This window comes from Stegostoma tigrinum, chromosome 44 (genome assembly GCF_030684315.1).
Source record: "Stegostoma tigrinum isolate sSteTig4 chromosome 44, sSteTig4.hap1, whole genome shotgun sequence".
Taxonomy (NCBI): domain Eukaryota; kingdom Metazoa; phylum Chordata; class Chondrichthyes; order Orectolobiformes; family Stegostomatidae; genus Stegostoma; species Stegostoma tigrinum.
Window position 1 is genome coordinate 12,911,495 of NC_081397.1, and position 23,054 is coordinate 12,934,548.

Below are 23,054 nucleotides of genomic sequence, written 5' to 3' on the forward strand. Positions count from 1 at the left end.
TTGTGTTAAGAATTCGATTTTAAATGAGGGAAACTTTGTCGAATATCTGTCAGTCTCTGCGATCTGAAAATGGGAGTGCAGTTATCCACCTGACACTATTCATGCAGTGTGGACGATTGTACAACACTCGTGGGTCCACCTCATCCATGGCTTCCAGATATCCGAAATTAATCTAGTCCTATTTGCCAGCATTTGACCCACATCACTCTAAGCCCTTCCTATTCATATACCCGTCCAGATGCCTTTTAAATGTTGTAGCTGTACTCAACTCCTCCACTTCCTCTGGCAGCTCACTGCAATTCCGCACCACTCTCTGTGTGCAAACATTGCCCACCTTAAGTTCCCTTTAAATCATAGTTTTCTCATCCAAAACCCATGCCCTCCAGATTTGGACTCCTCTTCCGTGGGCAAAAGAACTTGATTATAAAATTAAGAGGGGCATGGACAGCGTGAATAATCTTCTATACGGTCACCACCCAGCCTCTGACACTCCATGGAAAACAAGCTGCAAAACAAACCACAATAAGCCCTGTCTATTCACTCTCTCCATGAAACTCAAACTCTCCAACTGTGGCAACATCCTGGATGTGAGTTTGCTCACTGAGCTTGAAGGTTCATTTTTCAGCCATTTCGTCGCTTTTTTTAATTTGAGAAAACATACTTTATTCATACAATGTACAAAAAAACTTATACCCTGACCCAGTCATGCAAGCCGCTCCGGGTTAGCCAGGGAGTACATACACCAACGAAAGGCAAAAACAAAACAAAGAAGAAAAAAAAACAAAGAAAATACCCCGGCAGTCGTCTCCCTGCACAGTCCCCGTTGGCCCCCTAACTAGTTGAGGAAGGTACCAGCTGGGCCCAGTTACCAGATAGGGACCTTTTTTCTATTCTGGGCGAGGGGTTTCATACGGTGGTTTTCCCCACGGCGCCTTCGCGGCAGCTGCCCCGAGCTTTAGAGCATCCCTCAGCACGTAGTCCTGGACCTTGGAGTGAGCCGGTCTGCAACACTCAGTCAGGGTCAGTTCTTTCAGCTGGCAGACCAGCAAGTTGCGGGCAGACCAAAGAGCGTCTTTCACCGCATTGATAGTCCTCCAGTTGCAGATGATGTTGGTCTCAATGTGCGTCCCGGGAAGCAGCCCGTAGAGCACAGAGTCTCATGTCACGGAGCTGCTCGGGACGAACCTCGACAAATACCACTGCATCCCCCTCCAGACCTCCTGCGCATAGGCACACTCCAGAAGGAGGTGATTGACAGTCTCAGCACCCCCGCAGCCACCTCGAGGGCAGCGTGCGGTGGCGCAGAGATTCCGGGCATGCATAAAGGATCTCACTGGCAGAGCCCCTCTCACCGCCAGCCAAGCAATGTCCTTGTGCTTGTTTGAAAGTTCTGGTGATGAGGCATTCTGCCGAACCACTTTGGCAGTCTGCATGGGGAACCACACGACGGGATCCACCCTCTCCTTTTCCCAACGAGTCTCGAGGATACTATGTGCTGACCACTGCCTGACGGCCTTGTGGTCAAAGGGGTTTCCTTTCAAAAATTTCTCCACTAAGGACAGGTGTTATGGAACGGTACAACAACTCGGAGCGTTCTGCGGCAACAAGGCCAGGCCCATCCTTCACAACACCAGGGGACAGGTAGAACCTCAGTAAGTAGTGACACTTGGTGTTTGCGTACTGAGGATCTACTCACAGCTTGATGCAGCCGCACACAAAGGTAGCCATCAGGACGAGGGTGGCGTTCGGTACATCATTTCCCGCGTTTTCCAGGTTATTGTACATGGTGTCCCTACGGACCCAGTCCATCCTTGACCCCCAAATGAACTGGAAGATGGCCCGGGTGATCGCAGCGGCTCAGGTCCAGAGAATAGGCCAGGCCTGCGCCACATACAACAGTACCGAAAGCTCCTCGCACCTGAAAAACAGGTTCTTACCCGCGATGGAGGGGGACCGGAGCGTCCACCTGTCCAGCTTCTGCTTCAGTTTGGTGATATGCTCCTCCCAAGTCTTAGTGAACGCTCCAGCTCCATTGAAACAAACACAGAGCACCTTCAGGTAGACTGTCCTGACGGTGAAGGGGATGAAGGGGCAGTCGTCCCAGTTCCCGAAGAACATGGCCACGCTCTTACCCCTATTGACTTTGGCACCCGAGGCCAGTTCAAACTGGCCGCAGATGTCCAACAGCCTACCCCACCAACCAACGATCAGTGCAGAAGATGGCGACATCGTCCATGTACAGGGAGGTCTTGACCTGAAGGCCTCCACTGTCTGGGATAGTCACGCCCTTCAGATTCACGTCCTCCCTGATGTTGCGGCAAAGGGCTTCATACAGCTCATGAACAAGGCACGAGAGAATGAGCAGCCCTGCCTGACTCCAGATCTGACGGGAAAATTGCCCGATTCCCACCTGGTGATCGAGTCTGCGCTAACGATGTTGGTGTAGAGCAGCCGGATCCAATTGCGGATGCCTGCCCCAAACCCCAATTTGGAGAGCATGTCCCTCACGTAAGCATGAGAGACCCTGTCAAAGGCCTTCTCCTGGTCCAGGCTGACGAGGCAGGTGTCCACCCTCCTGTCCTCCACGTAGGCGATCATATCCCTGATCAGCGTGAGGCTTTCAGTGATCTTCCTGCCAGGCACAGCACAGGTTTGGTTCGGGTGAATTATCGACTCCAGGACAGACCTGACCCGGTTGGCTATGGCCTTGGCCAGGATTTTGTAGTCCATGTTCAATAATGAAATGGGACGCCAATTCTTAATTTCTTCCCTCTCCCCCTTCCTCTTGTAAATGAGGGTGATGATGCCCTTCGTCATGGACTTGCACATTTCCCCTGCCCGAAGCGCACTATCGTACACCTCCAGCATGTCCTGGCCGACCAGGTCCCACAGAGCGGAATACAGCACGACCGGTAAGCCGTTGCTCCCAGGAGTCTTATTCCACACCAAGGACTTGAGGACTCTAGTCAGCTCATCCAGGGATATCGGCCGGTCCAGCCACTCCCTCGTGCTGTTATCTAAGACCTCTGTGATAGATGACAGGAACGACTTGGAGGCCATGCTGTCTGTCGGCTTCACGTCGTACAGTCCGGCATAGAAGGATCTGCTGATCCTCAAAATGTCGGGCCGAGAACGACGTCACCGAGCCATCATCCTCCTTCAGCCGGCTGAGCACAGAGCTTTCCTGGTGCACCTTCTGAAAGAAGAAATGCGAGCACGTCTTGTCCTGCTCCACGGAGCAGACCCTGGACTGGAAGATTATCCTGGAGGCCTCCGCGGCAAAGAGTGAGACTTGCTGGCCCCTCACCTCGGAGGTCCTCCGTGACTTCGACCGCCATCGACTGCAGAAGGAGTAAGTTCTGCACCCTTTTCTGGAGTAGTGACAGCTTTCCCCGCCTCTCTCTCGCCTTCCGAACACCCTTGAGGACAAAGAACCTCTTGATGTTCTCCTTCACTGTCTCCCACCAGTTGCCCGGAGTCTCAAAGAGGGGTTTCACTGTTCTCCAACTGGTGTACTCCCTCTTAAGCTCCTTGACGTTCTCTGGGGTCAACAGAGTCGTGTTGAGCTTCCACGTTCCCTTGCCGGCCTGCTGGTCATCCTGTAAGTGACAGTCGGCCAGCAGGAGGCAGTGGTCAGAGAAGAACACCGGCTCGATGTCGGTGGAGCTGAGCGAGAACACCCGTGACACAAACAGGAAGTCTATCCTTGAGCGGATAGACCCGTCTGGCCGTGACCAGGTGCATCTCCGCTGGGCTCCGTCGGCAGGGATACAGAAGACGTCGAGCAGATTGGCGTCATTCATCGTGCCCATCAGGAATCTGGACATGACGACCAGTTGACTCCCTCCACCCGCTATCCCCACACCGGATCTTCCATCTGCATCAATGATGCAGTTGAAGTCTCCACCTAGGATGACCGGCCTGGACGTAGCCAGCAGGGGTGGAAGCCGCTGCAGGACGGCCAACCGCTCACTCCGTACCGCTGGAGCGGACACATTGATCAGCCTCCGGAGAGCGTTCCTGTAGGTGACATCAACCACTAGGTGGCGACCCCCCACCACCTCCTGAACTTGAGAGATGGCGAAGTCGCGCCCCCGCAGCAGAATAGCCAGGCCCGAGGAGCGACAGTCGTTACCACCCGACCAGATCAAAGGCCCACAGGTCCAGGCGCTGGACCTTTTCCCTGTGCCTGCTGAGGTGCAGTATCCCACAGTCCTGTAGAAACAGGAGGTCCGCCTTGACGGTGGTCAGGTTGGCCAACATGGACACACATCTTGCGGTGGACTTGACGCTGCGCACATTAATGCTCGCAACTCATACCCCCATTGTGGGCAGTGAACACAGTACCCTCCCCAAGTTCAAGGTCCAGCCCATCCATCTGCCCCTTCATGCCCATTGCCCGGGATAACTGCTGGACGATCTCCAGGCTCAGGAATCCGTGTGTGCTGCCTTCTGGGTGGCATCCACCCGGCGGGGGTTGGGAGGCAGGAGAGTCTGGCTCTGGATCAGGCTGGGGACATGCTGTTTTCTCCTTCCCACCTGAAAATTCCAGGGGGCCCTCCAGGGCGCCAGCGGCACGTGGCTGGGTGTCGGAGAGAGCCTCAGGACGCCTCCCGTCACCTGGAAGCGGGGTGCTGCTTTCCTTCTCCCTTGAGATCTATAGCTTCTGCTTTGGGCGGGCCGCCTCCGAATCTCCCTCATCAGAGGAGCTCTTATAGCCCCCCTGCAGCTGTCTCTTACCGCCTGATGGTTGCGGTGACTGGGCCTGCAGGCGCACCCTCCTCCTTGCTTTCCGGACCGTCGCCCATCCCTGGATCACCTGACGCCTCCTCCATCGACTCCGGGTTGTCGGGGTGGGGAAAGACCACTGTATGAAACCCCTCATCCAGAATGGTAAAAAGGGCCATATCTGGTAACTGGGCCCAGCTGGAGCCTTCCCCAACTGGCCAGGGGGCCAACGGGGACTGTGCGGGTGGACGACTGCCGGGGTATTTTCTTTGCTTTGTTTTTTTTCTTCTTTGTTTGTTTTTTTTCCTTTAGTTGGTGTATGTACCCCCTGGGTAACTCAAAGCGGTCTGCATGACTGGGTAGGTGTGTAAATGTGTTATTTTTTGTACATCTTATGAAAAAAGTATATTTTTTCAAATAAAAAAAGGGTGACGAAACGTCTGAAAACTAACCTTCCAGCTCAGTGAGCCAACTCACATCCAGAACCTCAACCTGAGCTACAAATCTTCTCAAAACTCATTATGAGATTGTGTCAAACCTTGGCCTGGCTATTGGTGGGTCCATCTCCAATTAGGAGTTTCAAACGATTGGTCATATAGAATAAGGGGAAGGGTACAGTGATCCCGTTGCATTGGATTACTGTAACACAAAATGTATTGCACTGCAAGAATCAGAGCATCATCACTCTCGCTTTCCAATCTGAGCTAAAGATTAATGCGGTAACTGCATCTTCAAGAGGGGTGGCTGTGGCCCTCTCCCCGCATGATCTGGTGACTGGTTGACGAAATACTGCGATGGCCCTGAATTCTGACTGTACCCCGAGTCTTTGTCCAAGGTCTGCAGTTTCACTCCTGCAAGGAATCAAAGCAGCAGATTTAAAATTTGGCCCATTCAATTTGCTCCACTGTACAATGACAATATCTGATCCAAGTGAGCTGTTAACTGTAGTATTCATTCACCTTGACCTTTATCCCGTAAATATTAATTCAATGTTGAAAGAACATACAGAGAAATGAAAGAAATGGGACATTCTCACTGAAGCAACACATAAGTATTGGATGGCACCCTGTGTCACAGTGGTATCTAGATGGAAGTGGTCGTGGGCTTGGAAGGCACTGTCTATGGAGCGTTGGTGAATTCCAGCTGTGCATCTTCTGGAAGGTACACATTGCTGCTTGAGCATTGGTGTTTGAGGGAATGGACGTTTGCGGATGTGCAGCCAATCAAGTGTTACTCTCCTGGATGGTACCTTGCTTCTGGTGTGTTTTTGGAGCTGCATTCATCCGGGTAAGTGGGGCTAAACTATCACATTCCTGACTTGATCACATTAGATGTTGGACAGGATTTGGGGAAGCAGGAGACCAGACACTCACTGCAGGATACCCAGACTCTGACCTGTCCTTGCAGTATCTGTATTTATGTACAGAATCAGCTCGAGCATCACAGCGTCCATGAGTGAAACAGAATGGGAACAGGCCCTTTCATCCAATTGGTCTGCAATAGATTAACATCCCAATCTGATCTCGTCCCATTTGCCAGCATTTTGCACACATCCCTCTCATGTCGACCTGTTCATCTACCCGTCCAATGGTGTTTAAAACTTATCATTGTACCCTCCACAAGGTGTACCTCTGTCAGCTTGTTCCAAACATGCCGCACACTCTGCACTAAAGAAATCTCCCTCAGGTCTCTTTTAACATTGACCCTCTCACCATGCCCTTAAGGTTTGGGCTCCTCCACCCAAGAAAGAAAGACCATGGCTATTCACCCTATCCATGCCCCTCATGATTTTATAAACCTCTATAAGGTCACCCCTCAGTCTCTGATGCTGCAGGGTAGAAAGCCCGAGCCTGTTCACCCTCTCCAAACAGTTCACACCATCTAGTCCAGGCAACATCTTTGTAAATACTTTCTGCACCCTCTCCAGTTCAACAACTTCCTTCCCACGGCAGGTTGGCTACAACTTCAAGCAGTAAAAGTGGGACTCAACAAATTTCCTGTACAGCCACAACGTGACATCTCAACTCCTATTCTCAATACACTGACCAATGAAGGCAAACACTTGCTTCACCACCTTATCTACTTGCGACTCCACTTTCAATGAACTACGCACACAAGCACCTTGGTGTCTTTGTTGGGGAACACTTCCCAGGGCCCTCCCATTAACTGTCGAACCCCTCTCCTGTTTTGAACAATGAGAATGTGTCTGTTATCATCATTCTCTTCTTGTCAGTTACTGCAACGTGAACAAGAGCAACTATTAATGTATGCCTTTCCGTTTCTGTTAGGTCCATTTATGAGTTTAGTAATTGTTGCAAATATACCAGTTTTTGCTGTGTGACTGTGTGAGTGAAGTTCTCAATCCAAAATAATCAATTTCTACTCTTGTGCATCAAAGTGGTTTTATTCTCTGGCCACCAGTGATATTCTGTGACTGTGCTTCAATCTGAGAGAATAGTTATGAGGGTGTAGAGAGTGAGCTTTCATCCCATTTCCATTTGTTGTTTATGAGCTTTCTGTCAGTCAAAGAGTACAAATGTTCTAGAGCAAGCACAATGGGCTGAATGGCCTCCTGCTGACATGTACCAGGTCTGTATTTCTGAGGCATTTTCATTTATCCATCTGTGGTATAGTGTATCAGGATAAAGATATCATGTAGAAATGGACAGACAAGCTAATTTTTCTTTTTAAAAAGCTGGCCCTGTGAGTCAGTGTGTGCTGTTTCGTTTTTTAGGGTTCTATGGTATCACAGATACTTAGTTTTACCTTGTACTAGGATTTTTTGTTTTATTTATTTGCAGAGTTTTATTCTGCATCTGGCAGTCCATGTTGCATTCTCGACTTGTCAGGCTTTGGCAGGGAAAGTGCATTTGTATTTCACATTATTTAATTTCTGTGTCTTTGTATGGGACATGTATTCATCAAAAGATTATTTTAGTCCTAAATAAAAATTCAAAAAAACTTCCGGTGCTGTATGTCAGTAACAAAAATGGAATTTGCTGGAAACGCAAAGCAGGTCTGGCAGCATGTGAAGAGAAATCATAGTTAACTTTTCAAACACTTCCACTGTTCTGCACAAAGGTCACATGGATCCGAAACATTAATTCTGATTTCTCTTCACAGATGCTGCCAGGCCTGCTGAGCTCTACCCGAAAATTCTGTTTTTGTTTATTATTTCTGTCCTCCTCAGTCACTGATAACATCAAAAGTTACCTTCCATATTTGTACTCAATACCTACTCCATATATGGTCATTGTAACTCAGTAACAATTTGATCTGTTTGTATCAGCAATAAATAGAACCGCAGATGCTGGATAATCCAAGATAACAAGCTGTGGAGCTGGATGAACACAGCAGGCCAAGCAGCATCTTAGAAGTAGGAAAGGTGACATTTCGGGCCGAGGTATAGGTATTTAAGAAATAAAAGAATGAGGAAAGTAAGATTAGGCCAAATCAAGGATAGTAGTGGTAAGTTGTGTGTGGAGTCAGATGAGATAGGGGAAGCGCTAAATGAATATTTTTCAACAGTGTTCACTCTAGAAAATGACAATGTTATCGAGGAGAATACTGAGATACAGCCTATGAGACTAGGTGGGATTGAGTTTCACACGGAAGAGGTATTAGAAATTCTTCAGAAGGTGAAGATAGATAAGTCCCCTGGGCCGGATGGGATTTATCCTCTGATCCTCTGGGAGGCCAGGGAGGAGATTGCCGAGCCTTTGGCATTGATCTTTAACTCGTCATTGTCTACAGGAGTAGTGCCAGATGACTGGAGGATAGCAAATGTGGTTCCCCTGTTCAAGAAGGGGAGTAGAGACAACCCTGGTAATTATAGACCACTGAGCCTTACCTCAGTTGTTGGTAAAGTGTTGGAAAACAATATAAGGGATAGGATTTATAATCATCTAGAAAAGAATAAATTGATTAGGGATTGTCAGCGCGGTTTTGTGAAGGGAAGGTTGTGCCTCACAAACCTTATTGAGTTCTTTGAGAAGGTGACCAAACAGGTAGATGAGTGTAAACTGGTTGATGTGGTGTATATGGATTTCAGCAAGGAATTCGATAAGGTTCCCCACAAGAGGCTATTGTACAAAATGCGGAGGAATGGAATTGTGGGAGATATAGCAGTTTGGATCGGAAATTGGCTTGCTGAAAGAAAAGAGGGTGGTAGTTGATGGGAAATGTTCATCCTGGAGACCAGTTACGAGTGGTGTACCGCAAGGGTCGGTGTTGGGTCCACTGCTGTTTGTCATTTGTATAAATGACCTGGATGAGGGCGTAGAAGGATGGGTTAGTAAATTTGCAGACGACACTAAGATCGGTGGAGTTGTGGATAGTGACGAAGGATGCTGTATGTTGCAGAGAGACATCGATAAGCTGCACAGCTGGGCTGAGAGGTGGCAAATGGAGTTTAATGCAGACAAGTGTGAAGTGATGCACTTTGGTAGGAGTAACCGGAAGGCAAAGTACAGGCCTCATGGTAAGATTCTTAGCAGTGTAGATGAGCAGAGAGATCTCAGTGTCCATGTACACAGATCCTTGAAAGTTGCCACCCAGGTTGACAGGGCTGTTAAGGCGGCATACAGTGTTTTAGCTTTTATTAATAGTGGGATTGAGTTCCGGAACCAAGAGGTTATGGTGAAGCAGTACAAAACTCTGGTGCGGCCGCACTTGGAGTACTGTGTACAGTTCTGGTCACCGCATTATAAGAGAGGATGTGGAAGCTTTGTAAAGGGTGCAGAGGAGATTTACTGGGATGTTGCCTGGTATGGAGGGAAGGTCTTACGAGGAAAGGCTGAGGGACTTGAGGCTGTTTTTATTAGAGAGAAGAAGGTTGAGAGGTGACTTAATTGAAACATATAAAATAATCAGAGGGTTAGGTAGAGTGGATAGGGAGAGCCTTTTTCCTAGGATGGTGACGGCGAGCACGAGGGGGCATAGCTTTAAATTGAGGGGTGAAAGATATAGGACAGATTTCTGAGGTAGTTTCTTTACTCAGAGTAGTAAGGGAATGGAACGCTTTGCCTGCATCAGTAGTAGATTTGCCAACTTTCGGTACATTTAAGTCGTCATTGGATAAGCATATGGACGTACATGGAATAGTGTAGGTTAGATGGGCTTGAAATCGGTATGACAGGTCGGCACAACGTCGAGGGCCGAAGGGCCTGTACTGTGCTGTTATGTTCTATGTTCTATGAATAGTGAAGCACATTAAATGGACGGAGTGGCTTTGCTCTAACTGAGAGTGAAGGGAATAGGGAAATGACCAATTTCTAACAAGGTGTCGAGCTGGATGAACATAGCAGGTCAAACAGCAACAGAAAAGCAGGAAGGCTGACGTTTCGGGCCTGGAGCCATTTCAGAGAGAAGGGTCGAGGCCTGGAATGTCAGCCTTCCTGCTCCTCTGATGCTGCTGGGCCTGCTGTGTTTATCCAGCTCAAACCTTGTTATCTCAGATTCTCCAGCGTCTGCAGTTCCGACTGACAATGACCAAATGATGTTTGTTTCTGGGGAGCATTGTGAAGTGCAGCGCATGCGTGATGTTGTTTCTGCGCGCCGCCCCCCCTCCCAAAACCGCCAAAAGGCAACAAAAAAGCTGCTTGTTGTGACTGGAGGAGCGCATGCGTGAGGTCCTCCCCCAGCGCTGCCATTGAGGAGCATTGAGTCAGTGAGTGGGAGAGGTTTGTTTGAGACAGGCCGCAATGGAGAGACCAGCGCACAGGGAAGCGAGGGAACAGCAGGCTCCTTCCAGCAGCGCATCGAGATGTGAGTCTGGGACACAGAGGGGGCTCCGAGACCGGCATTGATTCGGGCTCAGTTCAGGGAGAACCGGGGGCTGTTGGTAAGAGGCGGAGCGGAGCAGAGCAGGAACTGGTCCCGGAACTTGGAGTGAGCGGCCTGGGCCTGGGGGCGGGGAGAGAGAGGCCTTTCTCGGGCTGTGTGTGGGCCTGCTGAGGGAGACACAGCGGCAAGAAGCTGTTGCTGGGGTTCAGGCTTGTGATATTTAATTCTCCGAACGCTGATGGTAATTCATCGTTTAGCTTCTGTTTCACGTTGTTTGTTGCGAATTGGCATTGAATCGTAAAGAAGTCACAGTCCATGCAAACGTGTTAATCATGTAAAGGATAAACACAGCACTCGTATTAGAGATAATGGGAACTGCAGATGCTGGAGAATCCGAGATAATAAAACGTGAGGCTGGATGAACACAGCAGGCCAAGCAGCATCTCAGGAGCACAAAAGCTGACGTTTCGGGCCTAAACCCTTCATCAGAGAGCACTCGTATTTTTTTTAGTGCCTGTTGTTCTTCCCTTAAATAGGTAGTGTATTGGGAGCTGGGTATTGAAATGTGTAAACATTCAGTTCAAGGACTGTACAGGTGTTGGTTAGTTTTTGTATCTTAATAAATTGTTTTAGAATTTTGCACAAAGAAAGATGAGGAGGAGTCCAGGTAAATTATCGAGCCAAGTGTTCTCTGTTTGAATTGTTGGCTTTAAAACAAGGAAGTATTGTGAGTATTAATTAAATTTTGCCTTGATCAGTTCTAATATTTTCAAAATTGTTGGATGTTAATTTACAGGAGAATTCTGTTCTTTCTTCCTCCAGGCAAATACTTGATGGGCCAAGACTGTGTCATATTTCATCAGTACAGCATCTACCAGCTGCTCCAACCAAACAGCAGGTATGTTAGCACTGTCAGAGTGGAGAATTTACTTTCCACAGTCATAGGGGTGAGACTTGCACTGAGCTCAAATTCCAGATATATACATTCAATCCAAGGGTCAAACAACATCAACAAAATACAAACGTATCTCTTTCCCCATAAACCGGTGCAGTTCCAGTAAAGTTCATCTTTGAAAGTCCATTGTCTCTTTTAAGCATTTGAAGAGGGATCAATTGAATCTTCTTCACAAATATATGCTCACTAACTGCATTGAATGCATGTTGAGGAAGGGCATTTTTTCAAGTTCCAGTCAAGGTATGTAAATAGTTCAAGTTGTCCTTGTAACAATGTAACCATATATGGAGTGGATATTGGGTACAGACATGGAAGGAAACTTTACATGTTATCAGTGACTGAGGAAGACAAATAATAAAGAGAAGATTCTGGAAAAGCACAGCAGGTCTGGCAGCATCTGTGATGAGAAATCAGAGTTAATGTTTCAGGCCTGGTACGCTTCCTCAGTTCTGAACAAAGGCCACCAGATCTGGGAGGCATTGACTTCGTGGTCGTATCACTGCACTGTTAATGCAGAGACCAGACAACATTCTGGGGACATGGTTTCGAACACCCCACAGCAAATGGCGGAATTTGAATTCAATAAAGATCTGGAATTAAGAATCTAATGATGACAATGAGTCCATTGTCTGTCAGGAAAAAGAATCCATCTGGCTCACTTGTTTCCTTGAGGGAAGGAAACTGGCATGCTTACCTGGTCTGGCCTACGTGAGACTCCAGACCCACAGCAATGAGGTTGACTCTGAACTGCTCTCTGGGCAATTAGGTGCAGGCAATAAATGCAAGCTGAGACAGCAACACCATCATGCTGTGAATGAATAAAAAATTACAGGTATTACTATTAGAAGAGAAGACGTTATTCTGACACAAGAGGGAGCATTTGTATGAACAACTGCGAGAAGGTTTGTGCGAGACAGTTTGAAGATTTGGAACAAACATTGAAGGGGATAGTAAGCTCCTGCAAGAACAAACAGATGAACTAATGGTTTGCATAAGTACCAGAGGATCAAACACATTCATCAAATTACAGCCATGATTAATTCCAATCTCATTAATGAAAGGATATTGTCCCTTCGGGTGAACAGAGTTGGTTAGGGCAAGGGATGTGAATGATCCCAGATGACAGTCAGCCTAGAATTTCATGAAAACAGCAGATAAGGCCATTATGCAGCAATTTGTTGTTTCTTTCATATTATTCATAGTATTAAGAAATACTTTTAAAGACTCTTCCGATAATTATGATGAAATCGAGAAATATATGCACATAATAAAATACAAATCACTAAAAGCATTTGGGGGAAAGCTTCAAATAGAGATGTTAATTAGTCTCCGGAGGCTTTCCTATATCAGAACAAGGTGCACGAAGCATTCCTTTAAAGGTGAATAATTAGTTCATGCCATTGCATAGTTACGCCAACCAGATGTGAAGTAGGTAATGAGTACAGATGTGGATGGAAACATTCACATCAGTAACTGAGCAGGATAGTATTAATCATTTGACCAACACATGTTCCAGACAGAGACAGGACAATTAAATAATGTGACGTTTAAATGCACACATCCTGTGTCAAAGCCTGACAGAGAATGCTTATTGAGTGCATGTGTTTTTTCGCTCTCAAAGTCTCACCACAAACACACTCTCAACATACACACGACAGTGGTTTACAATGACTTGCAAATACATACACGGCCCTGACATGTGCTAAACATGTACCAGGCATGAAGATCAAATACACTGCAAGCCTCAGAGCATGTAACATTCAAAATTGCTTCTCCTCATGGATTTCAGATCAGAGAGCTACCTTTTCATAAGAGACAAACAGTACCGAATGTGAGCGAAGGCATCCAATTCCCGTGCATTTAAATCCATGGTAATTGCCGTGGTCATAAACTAAATATCATTTGGTCGCTCCCTCAGAAGAAAAAAACTGTTGGATTTTGTGACAGAATTCTCATGAACTGCTCATGAAACCAACAGATACAAACTGATAACTGCACTCAAACATTCACGTGGCAGAAACTAACATGAACAGATTGATGACTAAACTCACATATCGACATTGCAGAAAAGAGAGGTAGGGATGGCTGTCTGAATATATAAATGTCTTTTTCAATCAGTCTGTCAGTTTTAGATTTAATTCAGTTTCTGACTGAATTCAGTTTCTATGTTTATTAAGCATATTTTTCAAGTTACAATCCAGATGATCACTGTTACATTGTTTCAACAGTCTTCTTAGAGATCGATGTTTAATACAGATGTGGGAAATACTGCAGTCACCATGAGTCAACGAAATAAATGATGAATGATACTTAAGTTTAGTTGACCAATAACTGATCAGGACAGAATTGCTCCTTTGATAAATATTAATCCCATACATAAACACAACAAATAAATGACGTGAATTCCACATGCATTTTTAGTGTCAAAGCCTGACAAATAGAAAAATCAAGGAACTGCAGCTGATAGGAATCAGAAACAAAAGTAGAAGTTGCCGCAAAACCTCAGCAAGTCTGGCAGCATCTGTGAAGAGAAATGAGTGTTCTGAAGAAGTGTCACAGGTCCCATAATATTAACTCTGCTTTGTCTCCATGTGGATGGACTGACCGACATAGGTACTGACTGATCCAGAATTAGTTCAAAGCGCAAACGCCATAACTACAGATATGATGCAAGGACTAACAACTGTGGAGTTCCATTTAAACTCCAGCTAACAGAAAATGATATGCACAAAATGATTATCACTCACACATATACAGTCATAGACATCTGCGACACAGAAAACAGTCCTGTCTCTCACTGAGTCTGTACTGGTTAGAAACAACGAGGCAACAATTCTACATCCATTCAGCCAGCATTCAATTTCCATCAATATATCATGGTGGTAGAGGAACTACCATCCCTACCTTTATTGCCGGATAGTTGTCAGTTTTGTCACCGAGCAGAAATATATTTTTCTTTTATTCTGTCCTAAGCAGGAGGACTTTATAATCATGGACGTTTTTTTTTCTAATTAGCTTAAATATTATTCAAATAGCCCTGTGTTCCACATGACACTCCCTTTGAAGTATTACATCTCACACAATAGAAAACTAGTTGCCATTTCCTCAAATAAGGAACACAATAAAAAGTCATTCTTCAAAACAGTGGAGAAAGAAGGATTTGGCCAAATCAGGTAGATAGTAAACATTCTCCTTTTTTTTTGTTTGCCAGGAGAGTTCAGCAATGTTTATTCTTCAGTAAATTTAGTTTGACTGTTGCAGTTTTCTCCACTGCATGACAGAAAATAAAAATTCTGTCTTCTTCCTCCCCACACAGCAAGGGTAATGTCTGAGCCACAAAATAAAATAGAAGTAAATAAGCCAATTTTCTTTCCTGCACAAGGAACATTGTGATCAGTCAGCTGCAATGCAGTTGATTTGTTCATGGCACTTTCCCTTTGGCTATAACATATTAAATTAATACCTTTACTTCAGTATTCCAAAACGTATGTCACTATGCAATATGAAACAATACTCATATCAATACTCAATACTCATATCATACTCGAAGATGTCCCTTGATATCACCACTGCTGTTTAGACTCTAATATAGCAGTTGCAAAGGTCCGTTCCTTTTCCCTCCTCAACTCTGAAGAAAAGCCAACACTCATACTATTGCAATGTCCTGCATTTTCATCTGCCTGTGAAAGCTACACGCTCAAACAACTGAAGAACATACGGTCTTTCCCATTCACTACAGGAGAGATGACTTGAAAACTCTCTCCTCTCCCACTGTGGTAAATGGTTCTCCAATTTACAGGAAACATTTAAACCGCTCAGTCGCATAATGCAGGAAGAGTGAAACAGGATCCATTGAGTGTGGCTGTCCATCTTGTTTCATCACAACAGCTCTTTTCAAAAAAACTCTCAGATGAATTCTGAGAATTTGCACATGAGAGCAGCCCTAGTCCTGAGTGTTAAATTTTATTTTCCAAGTTCTTCACAAAATAATCACGCTGGTCTGTGTTGACTGTCTGTCTAATTTTAACGGGCAATGGACTGAAACCTGCAGCCCCATTGAATAGCACATTCTGACAGGTAGAGAAGTAATTCCTATATACAGAAATTGTACCTGTGAATGGAAGAAACAAGTAACAGAGAAGACCAAATAGGCAGCACCAGGTATTCTCCTTATTCATGCAATTAAGGACTTGAGGAAACTGATTTTCTGACACAACAACGAATGCAGTGAGATGATGCCAATACACAATGCACGAACTCTTTTAAGAGCAACCTGAACCTCCCCCGTAAGTTCTGTAAGCTGCAGGGCTATGGGATGTGTGCAGGAAAATGGGATGGTGATGGCTGTCTGGTGTTGTTCGGGTCAGCATGGACATGATGAGCCACATGGATGCCTTCTGTGCTGGATCGTTTAAGTCAGTCTAGAGATCTGTACCATTCTGTCCTTGTCAGTCTCTGCTGTGTAATACATAAATAATTTACCAAATTTGACAACAACGCTCTCACATTCGCCAAGTAGGAATTGACACGAATAAATCAATAACTAAACTCATATCCACAGACAGGTTTGTCTAAGGTAGATGCAGTCATGGAGCTGTGCAGGTTTTGGTTACTTTTGAGACCTCACTCAAATGGTGTTGATGTCATTAAAAATTATTAGACAAGAAGCAGCTCAGTGCAAGACTGGAATCTGACCCATAGTTATGTTAGAATTCCTGGTGATAAACAAAATATCCAAATGACTATTAGCAAAATGTTGCATTGATCAGTTAAATATTGTCAAACCCAACTGATGTTGGTTTACAGGAGCTATCTGTTCCGTCTTCCTACAGACAAACACTGGAAGGACCAGGACAATGTAACATTGCTTCAGATCAAAGCCAAGTGTGACCAGCTCATTATAATAAACAGCAGGTATGTTCCCACTGTCAGAGTAGAGAACATCCTTTCTACAGTCACGGAGCGGATCGAGTCAGTCACACATTGAGCTTAATTTCCAACAGATCTGTTCAAACCAACAGTAAGACAGCACATAAAAAATGCAATTTTATTTTTCTTTGCTCTCCATTCAAAATGCCCAGTTCCAATAAGTTTCACCATTCATAGCCCATTGATATTTACACCATTTTTAAGGTGGATAGACCTCCTTGTCCAAAGTATACACGCAGAAATTGAAGAAAATCTACATAAAATGACTCTAATAACATCTATCACATTATGAATCACATCTCAACCCATAAAATTACTGATTGCTGACAATTAAACCACTTTTAGAAGTAGAAAGCAACAAACATGGATCGATATCTAACCTTTCAGATTCATATTATGCAAACAGACCAAAAAAGATTGATGAGTCTCTCATATTGACTTTGCAGTAACTGACAGGTAAAGATTGATGAAAATATTCGCATAGCCAAAACTGGCATGCACACATTAATAACCACGCTCACATTCACACAGCAAACTGACAGCAACTGAACAATAACTACGCTGTCATATCCACATTATCATATTGATGATAACACTCTCAATTTCACAAAGCATGAAGTGATAGGTACAAATTTGTAACTGCACTCACATATCCGCAGATTTGAAAAATACTGACAGGCACAGTTTGATCGTTGTCCTCAAATATTTGCAAAGTAGATTCTCACGGGTACATAATGATACATCAGTTTACTTTCAAATTGACAGAGAAGAAACTTTGAGATACAAGTTGCTGTACATGCACATTTCCATATCGAAGCAACTGACAGGAAAAGTTTGAAAATAACCTTGAAGATAGCAAGAATTGCAGATGCTGGAGCCAGCTTTCCCAGTTTCACGTGAAAAGGAGAATATTGTAGAGGAGAAGACTGAATTACACGCTACTAGAATTGAAAGGATTGAGGTGAGTAAGGAGGAAGTGAGATCAGTTCTACAAGGTGTGAAGGTAGATAAATCCCCTGGGCCGGATGGGATTTTTCCGAGGATTGCCTGGGAAGCTAGGGAGGAGGTGGCAGAGCCCTTGGCCTTGATCGTTGAGGCCTCATTGTCTACAGGTTTAGTACCAGAGGACTGGAGGGTTGCAAATGTTGTGGCCTTGTTCAAGGATGGCAGTAGGAATGACCCAGGCAATTATAGACCTGTGAACGTTGTGTCTGTTGTAGGAAAAGTTTTGGAAAGGATTATAAGAGAGAGGTTTTATAATCATCTAGCAAGCAACAATTTGATTGGAGATAGTCAACATGGATTTGTCAAGGGCAGATCATGTCTCACAGACCTCATCGAGTATTTTTGAGAAGGTGACCAAGCATGTGGATGAAGGTAGGGCAGTTGATGTGGTGTACGTGGACTTCAGTAAAGCCTTTGGTAAGTCTCCACATGGTAGGCGATTGAAGAAAATACGGAGGCTTGGGGTTGAGGGAGATTTAGCAGTTTGGATTAGAAACTGGCTTTCTGTAAGAAGGCAACGAGTGGTGGTTGATGGAAAATATTCAGCCTGGAGTCCAGTTACTGGTGATGTGCCTCAAGGATCTGTTTTGAGACCACTGCTGTTTGTCATTTTTATAAATGAATTGGACGCAGGCCTAGGTGGATGGGTTAGTAAGCTTGCAGATGACACTAAGGTCGGTGGAGTGGTGGACAGTGTGGAAGAATGTTGCGGGGAGAATTGGATAAACTGCAGAATTGGGCTGAAAGGTGGCAAATGGAGTTCAATGTGGATAAATGTGAGGTGATTGACTTTGGGAAGAATAATAGGAAGGCAGAATACTGGGTCAATGGAAAGATTCTTGGTCGTGTGGATGTGCAGAGGGATCTTGGTGTCCATGTACATAGATCCCTGAAGGTTGCCACCCAGGTTGATAGTGCTGTTAAGAAGGCGTACAGTGTGTTAGGTTTTTATTGGTAGAGGGATTGAGTTCCGGATTGGTGATGTCATGTTGCAACTGTACAAAACACTAGTGCAGCCTCATTTGGAATATTGCGTACAGTTCTGGTCGCCCCATTACAGGAAGGATGTGGAAGCATTGGAAAAGGTGCAGAGGAGATTTACCAGGATGTTGCCTGGTCTGGAGCGAAGGCCTTATGACGAAAGGACTTGGGTCTGTTCGCATTGGAGAGAAGGAGGCTAAGAGGCGATTTAATAGAGACATAGAAGGTGATCAGAGGATTAGACAGGGTGGACAGTGAGAGTCTTTTTCTGAGGATGATGACATCAGCTTGCAAAAGAAGGCATAGCTACAAATTGAGGGGTGATAGATATAAGACAGATGTTAGAGGCAGGTTCTTTACTCAGTGTTTAAGGCACTGGAACGCCCTGCCTGCCAATGTGGTTAACTCAGCCACATTAGGGGCATTTAAACTGGCCTTGGATAAAAATATGTATGATAATGTGATAGTGTAGGGGGATGGGCTGAGATTAGCTCACAGGTCAGCGCAACATTGAGGGCCGAAGGGCCTGCTCTGCGCTGTATTGTTCTATGGCATAAACTGACAGGTACATTTTGATAACTACTCTGATATTCACAGAGCAGAATCTGGCTGGTCCTTATAAGCGTATTCACACGGTCACCAAGTAGAAACTGAGATTGATAACAGTAACATTCAAAATTGCAGTAACTGACAGATAGAAGTTGATAATTGCAGTCACATTTGCATTGCAGTTACTGTCAGGGTCAGATTAATAACTATGCTTTTGCTGACTTGCTTGCCAAGCTTGTAAGTTTGTTTACAGACATTTTGTCATCATCCTACGTGACATCATCAGTGCGCCTCCAGTGAAGCAGTGGTGTTCTGTCCTACTTGCTGTTTATGTGCCTCGGTTTGCTGGGGTGGGTGGCATCACTTCTGGATTTGTCTCTTCGTACATGGAGTCCAGCTTGACATGTTTATTAATGGAGTTCCAGTTTGAGTGCCAGCCTCTAGGAATTCTGGTGCATGTCTTTGGTTGGCTTCTCCTTGTATGCCTACGTTGTCCCAGTCAAATTGGTGTCCGTCTTTGTCCGTGTACATTTAGATGAGTGATAGTTGGTCATGTCTCTTGGTAGCTGGTTGGTGTTTATCCTGAAGGCTAATTTCCTACCGGTTTACCCTGTGTCATGGTAACGACGATCTCTTCATAATCTTGTAAATAACTTAACTCCTTTTTACATTTCATATCTTGTAAATAACGTTGGTTCTGTCGGTCATGGTTTGCGGATCCTTTGTTCTCATCAGTAGCTGTCCGTTTGTGGCCTACCATGATTCCTACTGGGCGGTGTCATCTAGTGGTCATTTCTGGTATGCCGTTAATGTATGGCAGGGTGACTAGTGTCTCTGGACATGTTGTGTCTTTCTGTTGTCATCTGTTTTGTAGTTATTGGCAATGACGCTTTTCAGGTAACTATCACTTCTAAAGACACTGTATCAATGTTCTTCCTTGGCTCTACACAGCTCCGGGTGTGACAGTGTATTGTGGCTGACTTGAACAGCGTTTTGATGCAGTTTTGTTTGTGGTTCTTGGGATGATTGCTGTTGTAGTTGAGTACCTGACCTGTATGAATTACAAACCTTAATAACTACTCTTTCAGATGCTCAGAGCTGAAACTGACAAATACAGATTGATAAGGAAACATTACCGTAGCAAAGCAGTGTGTCATGGACAGACTGATAATTTCAGAAACACATTCACTGAGTAGAAACTGACAGGAAGAGAATGATCTCTATACTCAGGTACCCACTTAGCAGAAACTGACAGGAACAGGTTGATGATAACACTCCCAGTTTCACACAGCATAAACTGACAGGTTTAGATTTATGATGACACTCAAGTATTCACAGAGCAGCTCATTGTTACATGTTGAAAACTGCACTCACAAATTCACCTCACAGAAACTGACATGTACAGATTGATAATTAAACTGTCATATTGACATAGCAGAAACAGAGAATGAACTCACACATTCACCCAGCAGGAAGTGAATAGTATGGATTGATAACGGCACTTTCACCTTCATATTGCAGAAACTGAGAGGCGTCAATGAATAACAACACTCACACAGTCAAGTCTGACAAACTGACAGGTACAGGGTGATCACTATACGCTTTCATTCCAATTGCATTAACTGACAGGTGCAGGTCGATGGACTCAACAGACGTAACAGAGACAGATAATTGCATTCATTCACTTGACACAAACTGTGTGGACTGTGTTGATGACTGCGCTCTCAGATTCACAGAGCAGAAACTAACAGGTACAAATTAAAACTGCACTCATACATTCACAAATCAGAAACTGAAAGGTCCAGGTCAATATCTACACTCACATATTCACAGAGCAAAAACTGTCATGAACAGACTGATCATAACACTCTGTCTCCCACAGCATAACCTGACAGGTTCACTTTGATAACTACGCACATTCACTGAGCAGAAAACACCAGGGATAAATTGATATCTAAACTCACAGATGGACATTGCAGAAACTGACTGACCTAGAAGGATAAGTACACTCACCTTCTCACAGCAGAAAATGACAGGGACATGTTGATTACTACAGTCACACATGCATATTACAGAAACTTGCAGGTTACATTCAGAGGTTGACATGACAGAAACTTGACAGAGACAGACCGATAACTACACTCCCTTTATTCACATTGCATATACCTGCCAGAACAGTCTGACAACCAGACTTTCATACTTGCATATTGGAAAGTGACATTTACAGATTGATAATTCTGCTCAAATAGTCACCTGGCAGAAACTAACATCACATCAATAACTAAAATCATTGTAATAGCAGAAACTATAGAGACTGAAAATGACACCCATAGCCACAGAGCTTAAAACAAAACCTGACAGATACAGATTGATAGTAAGCTCACATTTCTTTATTCATTCACAGGGCAAGGGTGTTGCTGGCAAGGCAACATTTTTGCCCATCCCTAATTGCCCAGAGGGCAGTTAAGAGTCAACTACACTGTTGTGGGTCTGGGGTCACATGTAGCGTGGACCAGGTAAGGATGGCAGTTTCCTGCCCAAAGAGACATGATTTTTATTTTCTTCTGACAATTGCCAATAGATTCATGGTCATCATTAGACTCTTAATTCCAGATATTTATTGAATTCAAATTCCACCATCTGTCATAGCGGGATTTGAACCTGGTGCCCAGAACATTATCTGGATCTTTGGAGTAACAGACCAGTGATAACACCACTCGGCCATTGCTTCCCCCATTCACACAGCAGAAACTGACACGGAGACAATAATAATGACACTAACATTTACGTCACAGAAAATGACAGGCACTGACTCACAATTATGCTCTCATGTCCGCAGCGCAGATCTGACAGGGAGAGATTGGTAAACACACTCACATGTTCACACAGCAGTGACTGAGAAAGATTCATACCTGTCCTCTCATTCACAATACAGAAACTGACAGGTATTAGTTGATAACAGCACTCATGGTTTCACAGCATATTGCCTGACACTCGCATAAACCTCATAGAAATTGTCAGATATAGGTTGATAATTAAACTCTCATTCGCGTAGCAGAGATTGACAGGTAAAGGCGGATGACAACAGTCATATCTTTACATCGCAGGAACTGACAGGCATAGATAGATAAATACACTCAGATTTTAACAGCAGGAATGGGAAGGTGCAGGTTAATAACTACAGTCACATAGTTGAACTGCAGAAACTTATAGGGTCACATTGATGACAACAGTCAGACATTCACATGACAAACTGACAGGTACAGATGGATATCGAAACACACACTCAGCAGAAACTTTGAGGTAGAGACTGGTAATGACAGCCATACATTCACAGAGCACGCACTCACAGGCATGGATTGATTATCAAACCCATATTTTAACACAGCAAAAACTGACGGGCGGAGACTGGTAACTGCATTCACAAAGCCACACAGCTGAAACTAACAGATACGTAAGGATAACTGCATTCATGCATTCACACAGTAAATAGTGACAGTGACTGATAGATAACTGCACTGCCATCCTTTGTGTATCACAAACTGCCAGGAACAGATGCACTCAAATATTGACACACCAGAAGGTGACAGGTACAGATTGACATGCAAACTCTCATATTCAGATACCAGAAAATGGCAGGTACAAATTGATACCCATACCCACACTCCCATATGCACAGAGAAACTGAGAGGGAAAGCCTGATAAAAGCAATCAGACATTCACAGAGCAGAGCCTGGCAGCAACAGAATGATAAATAACTCTTGCATTCTTATAACAGAAACAGTCATGGATTGACTGAAAATGTATTCATCGAGCATAACCTGACAGGTACAGAGTGATAACTGCTGCCAAACATTCACAGAACGCATACAAAAATGAACAGATTGATAACTAACCTCACATTTTCATATGACAGGAAACTGAAGGAAACAAATTAGTAAATACACTCCTATTCACATAGCGAAGACTGATATGGACAGAATGATAACTACAATTACACATTCACGCTGCAGAATCTTTCAGGGATAGATTGATAATTGTACAAACAAACTCCCCAAGGAGAAGCTGACAGTCACAGATTTAAAACCAAACTCTCATATTCACCAAGTAACATGTGGTAGGT

The 23,054-nt window shown here is 44.6% G+C and overlaps 1 long non-coding RNA gene across 2 annotated transcripts; it reads left to right on the forward strand.

Annotated features, from left to right (window-relative positions):
* Positions 1-10,350: 10,350 nt before the first annotated feature.
* LOC132207265 (uncharacterized) lies at positions 10,351-17,549 on the forward strand. 2 transcript variants are annotated; one of them, XR_009443391.1, is made up of 4 exons: positions 10,351-10,494; positions 11,335-11,410; positions 16,300-16,381; positions 17,162-17,549. It is a non-coding gene; the product is annotated as an uncharacterized LOC132207265 (long non-coding RNA). The 2 variants fall into 2 exon arrangements; XR_009443390.1 differs by lacking the exon at positions 17,162-17,549 and having other exon boundaries at positions 10,353-10,494; positions 16,300-17,137.
* Positions 17,550-23,054: the final 5,505 nt, after the last annotated feature.